The 13,678-nt window shown below is 41.1% G+C and overlaps 1 long non-coding RNA gene across 2 annotated transcripts; it reads left to right on the plus strand.

The window, feature by feature from the left end:
- The first annotated feature begins 1,534 nt into the window (after positions 1-1,534).
- On the plus strand, positions 1,535-11,711 carry LOC122458542. 2 transcript variants are annotated; one of them, XR_006278586.1, is made up of 4 exons: positions 1,535-1,584; positions 8,930-9,010; positions 9,936-10,094; positions 11,417-11,711. It is a non-coding gene; the product is annotated as an uncharacterized LOC122458542 (long non-coding RNA). The 2 variants fall into 2 exon arrangements; XR_006278585.1 differs by having other exon boundaries at positions 9,936-10,032.
- The last annotated feature ends 1,967 nt before the right edge of the window (positions 11,712-13,678 follow it).

The raw sequence follows: 13,678 nt of genomic DNA on the forward strand, positions 1-13,678 counted from the left end.
AGGATTTGTCCATTCGTAGACTGCACATTTTATTTGCAGGTCTTGGAGTTATTAATCAGATCTCCATTGTGGAGGACACTTTATTATGAAGACAATCCAGAATTCTGTTAGATCTGCAAAATTGAAATAACACCAACACAGGATCAGTTCTATTCTGAATGGCAAAATAAATGACTTTATGGGGTTTCCACAAAATGTTCATACACGGTACGGCATGTTTTTCTGTATATTGTATCTAACATATCTAATATAAGAAAAAGAAAAAGGTCAGCAAGACTTTAAAACCTCAAATCAGAAGGAAATAGACTTGGATGTCCTGAGAAAAGGTGTCAGAGTAGCAGCCATGTTAGTCTGTATTCGCAAAAAGAAAAGGAGTACTTGTGGCACCTTAGAGACCACTCTGAACTCTAGGTTACAGATGTGGGGACCTGCATGAAAACCTCCTAAGCTTACTTTTACCAGCTTAGGTTAAAACTTCCCCAAGGTACAAACTATTTTACCTTTTGCCCTTGGACTTTCGCTGTCACCACCAAACGTCTAACACCAGTTACTGGGAATGAGTCCGTTTGGAAACGTCTTTCCCCCCAAAATCCTCCCAAATCTTACACCCCCTCTCCTGGGGAAGGTTTGATAAAAATCCACATAAATTTGCATAGGTGACCACAGACCCAAATCCTTGGATCTTAAGAACAATGAAAAAGCATTCAATTTCTTAAAAGAAGAATTTTAATAAAAGAAAAAATAAAAAGAATCACCTCTGTAAAATCAGGATGGTAAATACCTTACTGGGTAATTAGATTCAAAACATAGAGAATCCCTCTAGGCAAAACCTTAAGATACAAAAAGACACAAAAACAGGAATATCCATTCCATTCAGCACAGCTTATTTTCTCAGCCATTTAAAGAAATCAGAATCTAACGCATATCTAGCTAGATTACTTACTAAGTTCTAAAACTCCATTCCTGTTCTGTCCCCGGCAAAAGCATCACATAAATTTGTTAGTCTCTAAGGTGCCACAAGTACTCCTTTTCTTTTTGGGAAAAGGTGGTATTTTAAAAAAGTATTTTAGCGTCCAGTTTTTATACTCAAAGTACCCTTCACATGTCTACTTTAAAGCACTTCACATATTGAATTTTATATAGTGCCACTTTTTTCCTAAGGGTTTTAATGACTTGAAATGCTTTTGGAAATGTTTGGCCTTCATCCTCTTAAACGGTTGTGAAGTGCCATGAGAGAGTACAAATAAAGCAATCATTTTAATACTGAAATGAATTGATGTGATCGTTCAGCATGAAATGAAAGAAGTTGCTTGTAATGGAACATCTCTCTCTCTCTCTTTGTAGAGTTTAATTTTGTTTGAAAATCATCAGCAGAAACCTTTTGCTAATAGATTTTAGAAACATGGGGCTAGTTTAGTAACAATGAGTTAACATGCTGCTCTTTTGACCTCTGGAGAAGTGGGTTCAGCTGTTGATTGGTTAACAAATGAACATAAATGTGGGGTTCTCATCTGAGTCCCTTGAAGATATCTTTCAAGAATCAAAGAGTCCCTCAAGGATCCATAGCACAATTTCATACAATTGGTGAGTTTCTGTTCTGTAGAGGTTTAGAACTTCCAATAACAAAGGGGAGTTGCAAAATTGTGGGGGGATCCTGGATAGCACTTGAACACACTATACTTAGCTCTAATCAATGCTTTCAATTCCTCCCTTTGTACTATACCATATTTACGCAATTATAAATGTATCTCTAAAAATCCAGGAAGTGAATGGAAGTTTAGTAGAAATAAAATAATCGAAATAAATGACTAAAAACCTTTGTGATACCGTGGGAAATGACACTTCAGCAGACATGAGTGTCCCAGCATATTGCAGTTTAGCTACATTCCCTTTCAAGCCATTAGGCCCCCATTAGCTGAAAGCTGTGGACCTCATTAGGTCATGTTTACTGAAGGCACTTGTTTTCTGTCTCTTAATTCAGTCAGTTACAGGACACAGAAAGGACAAAGCATGTTGTAACTGACCACCGATGGAGCCAGTTCTATTCATGGATTATGGCTGCCATGGAAACTAGATTTACAGAACTCACCACAGCAAACAAGGAATGAATAGCTAGGTCAACATCCGAGATTAGAAGGGGCTTTATGTAACTGTTTGTTCAACTCCTGGCAGAATCATTTCTGGAGCTTTCCCAGAATATTCCAATATTCCAAAATTCAGAATGAAGACTCTTTAGTTAAAACCAGCCCAAGAATTCCTGGCATTTGAAAACTGGGCTGCATCCCTTGGAAATTTTAAACAAAGGCCTGCAATCAAGTCGAACTAGATATTGATTTAACTTCAGACTAACTTCAAGGGTCTTAAAATGTGCTTAATGATAATCTTTAAGCCAAAAATGAATCTCAAAGGGCTTGTTCTGTACTAGTAATGATTTCCAGGACACAATATCTGCTGCTAGATTAAAAACTTTAATCATTTTGTTGGTTTTGCTTCTAATCGACATTTACCATGAGCCAAAATATAGTCTTATTTTTGAAGATCTATACGTTAGATGTTCTTTTAACATCCCAGACTGGCTGGTGCTTCTCTCTTTGTGAGGGAAACATTTGGAAAAGAAAACTTATTTTTATGTTAAAATACTGAAGAATTAATTTTGTAGAAAGTATTGTGTTTTAACAAACCTACGTTGCTCTTATTCTGTAAAACTCTTGAGATATTTTTTTCTTCCTTTTGTTAGGGAAAAAAAATAACCTGGTGGGTAGTTTGGTAGCCTGGGGCTTGGGAGCTCTCTCTCTCTCTCCCTGCTCTGCCATAGACTTCCTGTGTGACCTTGGGCAAGTCATTAGGCCTAGATGCACAAAAGGAGTGAGATGCCTAAGTCCCAGTTTTCATTCCACTGCAATGCATAATTCTTCCGCTGAACCTGTAGATGCCTAAACTCACTTGGTGCCCAGGTTTTTGCAGTAAAACGATCCTAGGTGCCTATGTTTGTGCCTCTGGGTATGCGCACTCTAGGTGTCCAGGCGCCTATCTCCTTTCTAAGCCCCAGAATGATCCACAAACCAGAGTAAGAGAGGCATTGGCTGCCTAAGTAACATTTGGGGCCTGATCCAGTAGGAATCCTCTGCCCATGCTTACTGGATCAAGCCCCATAAGAGTTCACACAAAACAGCTGGGGGAGGGGGGTGGGGTGGGAAGGAGGAGGAGAACCTCCCTCATAACTTTTACCTCGGTGGTTAGGGTACTCAGTGGGAGATCCTCAGTTCACCTCTCAGATGAGTGCTGTAACCACTGGGGTATGAGATATTCTGAGGTAGGGAAGGGCCTCCCCCAGTGTCTCCTGTGAAGCTGTGGACAAATAATTAAAGATTCATTGGAGCAAGGGGACTGGATTCTGGGTCTCCCACCTCCTGGGTGAGTGCTTGAACTACCAGGCTATAGAGTCATTCTCTCTCTCTCTCTCTCTAACCACCCTCCCTCAGCAGGAGAGACTAAGGGAGCCTCACATCAGAATATGCTGTTTCTCAGTGGTTAGAGCACACATTTGATATGTGCTAGATCCCTGTTTAAATCCCTTTACCCACATCCCAGGGCAGTCCCCTATCCACTGGGCTAAAAGTTCTGAGGGAGGTCCTCCTCCTCCCCAACCTTTCTTGGCTTTGTGCGAAAACTGCACAGGTACTTGACTCCAGGAGAGAGTTCACAGTTGAAGATTACTTGCTAAAATAAGCTCCTCCCTGCAGCCTAGATTAGGTAGGTGCCTATCTTTGTGAGTGGGCGGGACTTAGCCCACACCCCATTGATTAGTTTAGGTGGCTCCCTGCCTAGAATTGTGGCTTTTGTGGATCTCTTTAGAAGGCGCCTATATTTCCCCATTCATTGTAGAGGGAACCTGAGTGCCTAACTCAGGTTTTGTGAAGCCCAGTGATTTTCTAGGTTAGGTGCTATAATGCTCAGCATCACAATGCCTAGCTCCTTTTGTACATCCAGATCTTAGGCTCTCTGTGCTCCAATTCCCCCTCTGTAAAATGGGGCTAGTAGTACATGCTTACCTCCTAGGGGTGTTGTGAAGATACGTACACTAAAGACTGTGATGTGCCATGGTGTTGTAGCCAAGTTGATCCCAGGATATACCTCACCTACTTTGTCTCCTTAAAGAGTGTGAGGCATTTTCAGGTACTGTTGTAATAGGCCCATATAAATACTGTAGATAGATTTTGTTGGTTTCCATTCTATCCCTGATGCCAGTCTTATGGTGCTGGCAACCAGTCTGGAGCACTATAAAGAAGTAATCAATGAGCAGAGCTGGCCAACGTGGTTTTAGAAGTTAGTCTTAATTATTTGGGTGAATGCCACCATCAGTCTAATGAGAGGGAGCAGTCAGCATATGTGGGTTTGCAGAAGTAAATTAAAAGTGTAAATGTCATTTACGCTTCACCTTTAAGGAACCTTTTTTTCCTGCCCTTCTAGGTGCTCTCCAGCAGAGCAACACATGGAAACAAACTGACCCCCTGTGGCATCCCTGTAGAATTCCTATTTTATTCCTCTTTTATTCCTATTTGAGTTATTTGGGTCTTTTCACTCTTTCCCATATGCCTGTTCAATAATGTTCAGGTCAGAATTGGCTGATTCCTAATATCAGTAATGTGCTGAAAAGCTTGGGGCCTTAAGGTTCAACTGCGTACAGAGGCAGTACTAGCGAAGAAGCAACTGAAATGGCAAAACACTCATGGTTGTCACTGGGAAAAGGAGCTGGATCCATGCATGAAACTGAAGATGGAATGGTTCTTAATTTTTTAACACCTTAGGAGCTAGACACAAACACAGGGAGGCATGCTCCTGGTATACCATGCACTATTATTTCTGTGTTGCTCATAGCATCACACTGGAGAAAAGTGAAGGCTGATTCTGCAAACCCTTAATCACACCAAGAAGTCCTTACTCAATGGGACTGCTCATGTGGGCGTGGGTTTACAAGATCTAAGAAAGCATGCTCCTCATGGTAGTATTTGCCAAGAGATTGGGCCCTGTGTTTGTGTATATCTCTCTGCCACTCCATTTGCAGAAATTCCATCTGGGAGACTGAGTCTAATACTATCTATTCAATATCTTGTGTGTAAAAATATGTGGTCCAAATTCAGCAGGAGGTGCTTTTCTCAGCCTTTGGCCCACTAGGTGCAAGTGAGCCAGTGGCATTACCTGCATTGTTATTTCAAGTCCCCTCAAAATTACCATCTGGTCGAAAAATTGTGTCCCTATCTGGTTACAGTAATAATTTTTATAAAGAATTGTATCTTTCCAGATTTAAATCCAGTTTTTTTTCAGACATCGGAAGGCAATCAGAGTTCCATGTCCCTTTGTTTTTTATCTGTGTATGCTTAGATTTGTTTTGTTTAACCAGTGTTGGAAAAAAATAAAATAAAACATTGAAGGGGAAAAAAAAAAGAAACAAGGAGTTTCAAAATAAGGGCATTTGCGTTCTGTCGCTTGAGCTCAGCCTGACTTGATTTCTTGGGAGCTGGTTTGATTTACCTTGGATTTTGCTTCTGAAGGCAGGATGTTTTATCTGCCTTTTAACCTGTGACCCAGACGTGTGACCTTTTAACTTTTATCTCTTTAGGAATAAGCCTGGGCCCTGTCAAGTTCCTCTAGAGACTGTGTAATGAGAAGGGGCATTTCTAACAGTAAAGATGATACATGATTGCAGTAGATGTCTGCATGCTGGCCTCTAGGCAAGTTCTATCTTATAGGAATGCTACCTGCAAATTGCGCAGGTTTAAGAGTCATTGTGTGTGGTCTGTGGGCTAAACACAGCCTGGCAGAAATACATTTTACTTTTTTTAATGGTAGGTCAAATTCTTATATTTCCCAGGCACACAAAGGGCTACATTCTGGGATGCAGCATAGCCATGCTGCCAGCAATATCCATCTTTGTCCTGTTCTGCCCCAGGACAATCACCCTAGTGCAAGGGTGCACAGATGAGCTAGGGGCCTTATACCAGACCCCTTCCTGCTGCCTGTGTGGAGAATGTGGCCCTAAGAAAGGGGGACTTGACTGGGATGACTCTTCTCAATGCTAATTCCTGTGTTCTGTTTTAGCTCTTTGGCACTGTTAGCAGACGGTATAAGTCAGAAGAACCCTCTGGCTGTTTGGCCCCCTGGGGACTGGCCATGCACACGGCAGCTCCAGCATCAGGACAGTACAATGGGGAACCTTTACGCTACCTTGGTACTCTCTGATGCCCACCAGCACCCTGCAGTCCCCAGCCGTAGCAGAGGATCTGGTCTGGAATGTGTTCCTTGGTAGTTGTATCTCTATGTATATAGAAACAGAGGCATATATAAAATAGACAGAATATATTTTATTTTTTTCCGTATTTATTTATTTTTATTTCATAAAGTAAATAGGGGAGGGAAGGATGTACAACCAGTAGAATTATATACACAGAAGCCAGAGGCAGGATTGTCCCCTCCCATTTGGAGAAATATGCAGGCTGGAACCAATGAGGCAGGAAAATTCAGTGAGGCATTTCCTGCACAGACTTACCCAGTGCCTAGAGTCCTGAGTGTTAGTTCCAGTCGCGGCCTGTCTTCAGGAGTTTTTTCAAAGCATTTACGTTAAACTTTCATACTTCTTTAAAGTATTTACAAAATCCTAGCAATGGTATTGGCAGAATTGTCAATAATAATGCAGCAAATGCAGATGTTTTCCATAAATAGTTCTGTTCTGATTTTTGGCAAAAAGCTAGATTATATAGACATATCATACCATGATAAAATACTTTTCATTCCAACAATAATTCAGGAGGATGTTAAACAGAAGTAACTGAAGTTAGACATTTTTAAATCAGCAGGGTCAGATAACTTGCATCAGAAACTTTTAAAAGAGCTGGCCGAGGTTCTCTCTCGATTGTTGATGTTGATTTTTAATTGGTCTTGAAGCTGAGGAAAAGTTCCAGAAGAGTGGAAGCAAGCTAATGTGCCAATATTTTAAAAGTGTAAACAGGATGACCCAGGTCATCCTGACATTGATCCCAGGCAAAATAATGAAATGGCTGATAGAGGATTCGATTAATAAAGAATTAAAGGAGAGTAATAGAATCATAGAAATATAGGGCTGGAAGGGACTTCAACAGAACATTTTATCCATCCCCACTGTGCTGAGGTAGGATTAAGTATAACTAGACCATCCCTGATGAGCATTTGTCTAACCTGTTCTTAAAAATCAGTTAATCTGAAACAGTTCTACTCTTCTTACCACAGAACAATCCATTGGACACTGTAGAATGATGCTGAATCGAGCTTCCAGCATGGGCAGATGTAAAAATGCCACATTAGTTAGCACATTAATCATTGTTGGCATTATTGATGCTGCAGCATAAATTTCAGATTTCTTTCTATCTTTCTATATTTCTATCTAACTGGTTAGTTTATGCTGAAAGTTTTGATACAGAAAAAAATCTAGCAGGGCTTTTTTATCAAAACCAGAAAGGTTCTCATCTCTCTCTGATAATCTGAAGAATATGTCCATATTGTATTCACTTCCTGAAAATATTTTTTAAGAAACATTTTTTTTGTATTTTTTTAGAGATTTCAAAAAGCCCAGTCCTCAAACTATTGAAATTAATGACCAGAGCATACACTTACTTGACTCTGATGTGAACCTAGACATTGTTGACTGTCTGTCTTTCTTGTTACAATAGAGATGCTTTTCTTTAGCTTGTTTTGTGTTTCAAGGCAGTAAATTACTTCCAGACTTTTTATTTTAATTGTATGAAAAAAAAAATCTCTGCTGAAACTTAAGCTTGTGTCTCAAAGTATTCTCGTGCCCTTATATCACATTTATAAAAATGGGGAAAAAATACATTATTTTGCTTTGTAACCCCATGTGGAGTTTGTCAGTTCCTGGAACGCTGGACTGAGCTTCTAGGGGACCTGCTCGATAGACTACAGCAACTATAGTTTCAGAGCCTCCATACATCATTTCCCAGCCTGCCTAGAATTTGGTGCAGAGACAGAGTAGACTAGAAATTTCTAGAACAGCCAGTAGAGATGGGGGTTCTGACGGGGTGACAGGGTGATTTATATTGGCAGTTTGTGTGTCCAATATGAGCCAGGTTTGCTCAGTCCCTTGGTGGAGGAGGACAGCCTGACTCAGGAACTAGGCTTAGTTTTGCTTTTGGAACTTTTGAGTCTGGAGCTGAGAGAAGCAGAACAGTTTATGGGTCTCTGATCCCCACAAGGGATTATTGTAATGTGTGTATCAGCGTAGTACATCGAGTTTTGAAATTTTCCTATGTGGTTGTAATTCAAACCTATTGTGAGTCTGGGAAATGCCCACAGGTTAGCATTTCAGGAGTAACAAAAGAACTATAAACAAATGCTCCTGCTTGTCAGTCCCAGAGACACCTTGCTACATCGCTGTTCCATGTAGAATAGGCAGGCAAAGATTTGCAGTTCAAATGAAGGGCTGGTGGAAAACCATGCAGACTTTGAAGCTATGTAACTAGAGTTGCCAGCTTTGGTTGGATGAATTTCTGGAGGTTTCATCACATGACATTAGCTTTAATTAAAGATTAATCTTTAATTCCTGGAGACTCCAGGACAATCCTGGAGGGTGGCAACCATATGTGTAACCCTACATGTACACAATGAGGGCATAGTCAGGATTTTTCCAGAAAAGGGGTCAAGATATAAAAGGCAAGAACTGATTACTTTTCATACCTCATCTCTGAACTGATAAACTTTGACAAGGACAAGTTTGAATAAAGGACTGAGGTCTGCAATGCTATTTGGGCAAATCCAGAGAGATTTATAAAAATAAGCAGATATAACATCCCGGCTAACATTTTGGATTTACAAGCTTTAATTTACTTGTAGTGTAACTTACCTGCTTTAAACCTATGAATAACTCTAATTTCTTTCTTAGCTAATAAACTTTAGTTAGTTACTGAAGTCACTGGCTGGCAGTGTTATCTCTGGTGAGATCCTGAGCATCTGGTGACCTGGGGTGAGTGAACAGTCCTTTGAGATTGGGAGTAACCTAGTGTGGTGACTTTTGGTTTTAATAGCCTTTCCCCAGAGTAGTCCAGTTGGTCTAGATGGTAAATCAGACTGGAACGCAAAGGGGCTTTATGGTGAACTAATAAAGAGATCCAGAAGCACACATACATTGCTGGTTTGGTTAAATCTAACTATAGAATATATCACCAGTTTGGACAGTCTGAGCTAATATTGGCACTCACAGCTGTGACCCCCATTAGACCCCGGTGATAGTAAGATTAGTCATCTTCCCAGGGGACAGCAATCCAGCTGTCCCAGGCACAGAGTGGAGCCACCTTGTGTGGAGACCCCAGAAGCTGCAACAAATACATAGGACCCAACCCATATGAGCAAGGGGAAGAAGCCACTCTGATTAGCAAGCCCGAGGGAGGAGGCTTGAGGCACACCTCAGGGAATGAAATACATCTTGAAATCCAGTGGAAACAGATCTGTCAGATTAGAGTCAGCCATGCTATCTAACTCTTCCTCCTCGCTTTAGAATCTCCTTTTCCTGTGATTTTCTGCTGGCACCAGATCACTCTAATGTTTGATGTGGTGTCTAGTATCAGCACCTCAGGGTAGGTTTTCAGGCCAGATACACGTGTTTATAATGCAGAATATATATATTGTGAGCCTCACCCTCAGCACACAATATCATTACATTGCTGTACTATAAATTCCCAAGTTATGACTTAAATATATATACATACACCTACATAAAAAAACACCACCATCAAAGAAAGATGAGGAGGGATGGTCCAGTGGTTTGGGTGCCAGCAATGGATCATGAGAAACCTAGATACAATTCTTTGCTCTTCTACAGACTTTCTCTGCAAGTCACTCTCTGTGCCCCATGTCTAAAATGGGGATAATAGTATTTCTTTATCTTTCAGGGGTGTTTTGAGGCTAACTACATCAGACTGTGCGGTGCTCAGGTACTACAATGATGATGAGGCCAGATAAGTACCGCAGATAGCCTACTCTGCTGGGGTTTGTTTATATCTCTTTTGCCTGTCACATGCATTTTCTGTCTTGATCCTTGCTAAACCAAGGTAAGGGGCTAAGCTCTCTTTAGTCAGGCTGGAATCACCAGCCTAAAGTAGTCTGGATCCTCGGAGGAGCCTGGTGGAAGGAAACCTACCCAGTATTGCCAGTCCCAAGCATTCAAAAATTATGAGGCAGGCCACAAAGAAATCACGGGAATGGCTTAAAAATCATGAGATTTTAAGAATAATAAATGTTGGAATCTTTATTTGCCTCTGGGATTTGAGTCCTTAGGATTCACATTTTCAAGCCTTTCTCTGTAACCATGAGTGCTAGAAACTTAATTTTTTCTAATGCAAGCTGAGATTCTCATCTAACAATATGACTCCAGGAAAAAGGGCTAAAAAAACATCAATATTCTGATAAAATTGCAAGAGTTGGTAGTGTATTGGAACAAAGCAGAAAGGGTCCCTAGCTGCCTAATGTCAGGCTTTTGGCCGGAGATTCAGGCCAGGTCTGCATTAGAAACTTTTATTGGCATAGCCACATCGGTTTGGGGTATGGTACTTTGGTGACATTTCTATACCAGTAAAAGCCCTTGTGTAGACATAGTTATATCAGCACCAAAGCACTTTTGCCAGCCTAGTTGATTTTAGGGTGACCAGATGTAACAGAGAAAATATTGGGATGCATGGGGAAAGCAAAAAAACCCAAAACAAAACGGCTGGAGTTGCCGAAGCAAAAAAAACCCCAAAAACGCTGGAGCGGCCAAAGCTACAATATCGGGATAAATGGTGTCCCGACCGTGCATTGGTCGGGACCTGGGACAAAGACCTAAAAATCGGGACAGTCCCGATTTTATCAGGACGTCTGACATCTGGTCACCCTAAGTTGATTTTGTTTCTGGAACTGGCATAAGCTATAGGAGCAAAAGCTCTTTTTGGTCACTGTAAGCTGAGTCTCCACTAGGAGGGTTTGCCAATATAGCTATAGTGGCAGACCTTTTCTAGTGTAGACCTGGCCTCAGGTTTTTGGGGGTATCTCAGGCCTTAGGACTTTGCCGAAAATCTGAGGACTGTTGGCTGTGTTCTAGCCAGGGCACTGCGACTGATTCAGTATGTGCCCATGAGCAAGTCATTTGATCTCTCTGTCTCAGTTTCTCCTTCTACAAAGCTGTATGTGTCCTTCTACCTTACAGAGGTGTGGAGGATTAATTAACATTTGTAGTAGCCTTTGAACATGTTAAGTACCAAGTACTATTATTATGGTGTCAAAAACTTCTCTCTGGTGGAGCTTTCCCTCGGCCTCTCCCTTTCTCCCACTTAGAATTTATAATCTTTGCTCCATGCTGGAAATTGATCTTGTTAACTATTTGCCTTCCTACTTTCAGATGTTGCTGTTCTCCAGGGATGCTCAATGTTTGTCAATCCAAAATATAAGATGTCTTACATTTGATATGACACTCTGCACCAAAAGAATTCTTAAGTGCACATTTCACATTGCTTTCAAACAGGCACAATGTTCCCCTGTTTCAGAACATCTGCCTGTCCTAACACTCCCCAAATATTACTTCTGCAGGGGGATTTACAGGTGGGATTTAATCACAGGGTCTCTTTGAAAATTGTGCTACCAAAGCCCAAGGAACTTTTCTTGTATAAATATACTCAGTAAATCAATTAAATAAATATAAAGCATTTGGTTCATGCATTGCTTTCAAGCCAACACATGTCTGAAAAGAGGATGATTAAAAGTATTTTAATGTATATATATTTGGGGTGTGTGTGAGAGTGGTTGGTAATTTGTGTGACCAACTTCATCTCTTTGTTGGGAACAAACACAAGGAACATGCAACACTTAATTCCAGATGGAGTTAACTGGGATTTCAGTGGTACTTAGGCCTTTTGCTAACATACTGCACAGGCCTGAGTTTCACTCTTGTTGAATTGGGTGCAAAGCATCTTGTGATTTTCTCGATGTATTAAATTATTGACAAATAATTTCTATGACTAATGGCTTGTGTACAGATTGCTTGTGAGCAGGTCATTGTGAGCATCTGAATTTCAAAATGGGAACTGTATGTTTCTGTTTACTGAGTGCATGCACATACTATTAGCATCTTGCTCTGGTGAAAATACTCAACATCAGAATTTTTCACAATAATTTCCAATATTCTCTTAAAACAAAATTCCCTGTATCCACAAGCAGTCCTGCCAGGAGTATTGTTAGCTAAAATATTAGTGCAAAGTGAACAAAAAAGGGATACAAGGGCAAGCAAGGTGAATACAATATATTATTGATGCGAATCGCTGCAGAAAATGTTAGTGGTATTTGCTATCTCTAATACAATTTGAAGGGCCATCATACAACAGTATGATTTTAATTTGACTGTTAACTCTTAAATTTAAGTTATGGGTATCAGGTCAATGGTTCTTTGAAAAGATGGTTCTAAACAGGTTTGATTTATAACTTAAAGTGAGACAGGAAGATGATGAATTCCTTAAAGCCAGAGGTTCCTCAAGTATGGTCCATGGCCCACTGATACTTCCAGTACAGTATTGCCAACCCAAAGAATTCAGAAATCATGACTCACCCACCCTAAAAAATAAAATAAAATAAAAAATCTTGAAATTGGCATACAAGTCATGAGCTTTTTAAAAACTGGAAGCACTTTTCATTTGCTTTCTGGGCACATTTCAGTTCCTGTTTTCAAGCTTTTTCTCACCATCCATGATGGCTAGAAACTTATTTTTTTATAAATGAAAGCTGAGATTCTCATAATTACTAGAGCTGCTTGGAAAATTTCCAGCCTGTTTTCCTGCCAGCTCGCCTGCCCAGGGCCTTTGCAGGCCCCCGGTGGACTGATGGGGAATGGGGAACCCAGAAGCTCTGGGAGTTCTGGCTCCCAAGCTCCCAGGGCCATGGCTACACAGCAGCTTGGGCTACTAGGGTCCAGACTCTGGGGCAGCACCCCAGGCAAGCCCCCAGCTTCCTGGCTCCTATGGACTCCCAGGAAGCCAGGTGGCCAATTTCCCACCTTGTTGGCTCCCTGGGGAACTGTGGAAGGCCAGTTCCCCACCTGGCCAGCTATGCAGGCTGCCAGTTCTGGCTGAGTTGCTGCTGCTACAGAATAACATGAACAACAGCAACAACATCAGAAACTTGGAATTTTTCCCAGAGTGGATAACCCCATTACCGTTCAGCTCTAGTAATCACTTGCCTTCAGGATCTGGGGCTTTAATAAAAGCATAAAATACCATGAGACTCATGATACAATTGTCAGATGTTGGCAACACCCGATACTCAGCATTTATTCTAATCTGGGAGTTAATGAGATGCAGCTATCAGTGAACAGGGTGCTTAAAATTAGAGTCCTGGAAGCAAATTCAAAAGTTCATATATAGAGGCCTGGTGCTATGCACAGAGATTAATAACAGGGTGATCCTCGCAACTTCACACAGATAGGGCTGCACGCATCCTTCTCTGTATAGCTACCAACACAAAAGCCCCTGCCTTCTGAGAGTTCCTGGTACCGTAAGGGCCGCTCCATTCAGCAGAGTGTCCGTGCATCACAAGACAGCTCTTTGATTCACATCTCGCACTCAGAGTCTCCGCTAATTCCAAATTCCTCAGAGTGTGTCATATATATCTAGGG

Source organism: Dermochelys coriacea, chromosome 2, assembly GCF_009764565.3.
Source record: "Dermochelys coriacea isolate rDerCor1 chromosome 2, rDerCor1.pri.v4, whole genome shotgun sequence".
NCBI lineage: Eukaryota > Metazoa > Chordata > Testudines > Dermochelyidae > Dermochelys > Dermochelys coriacea.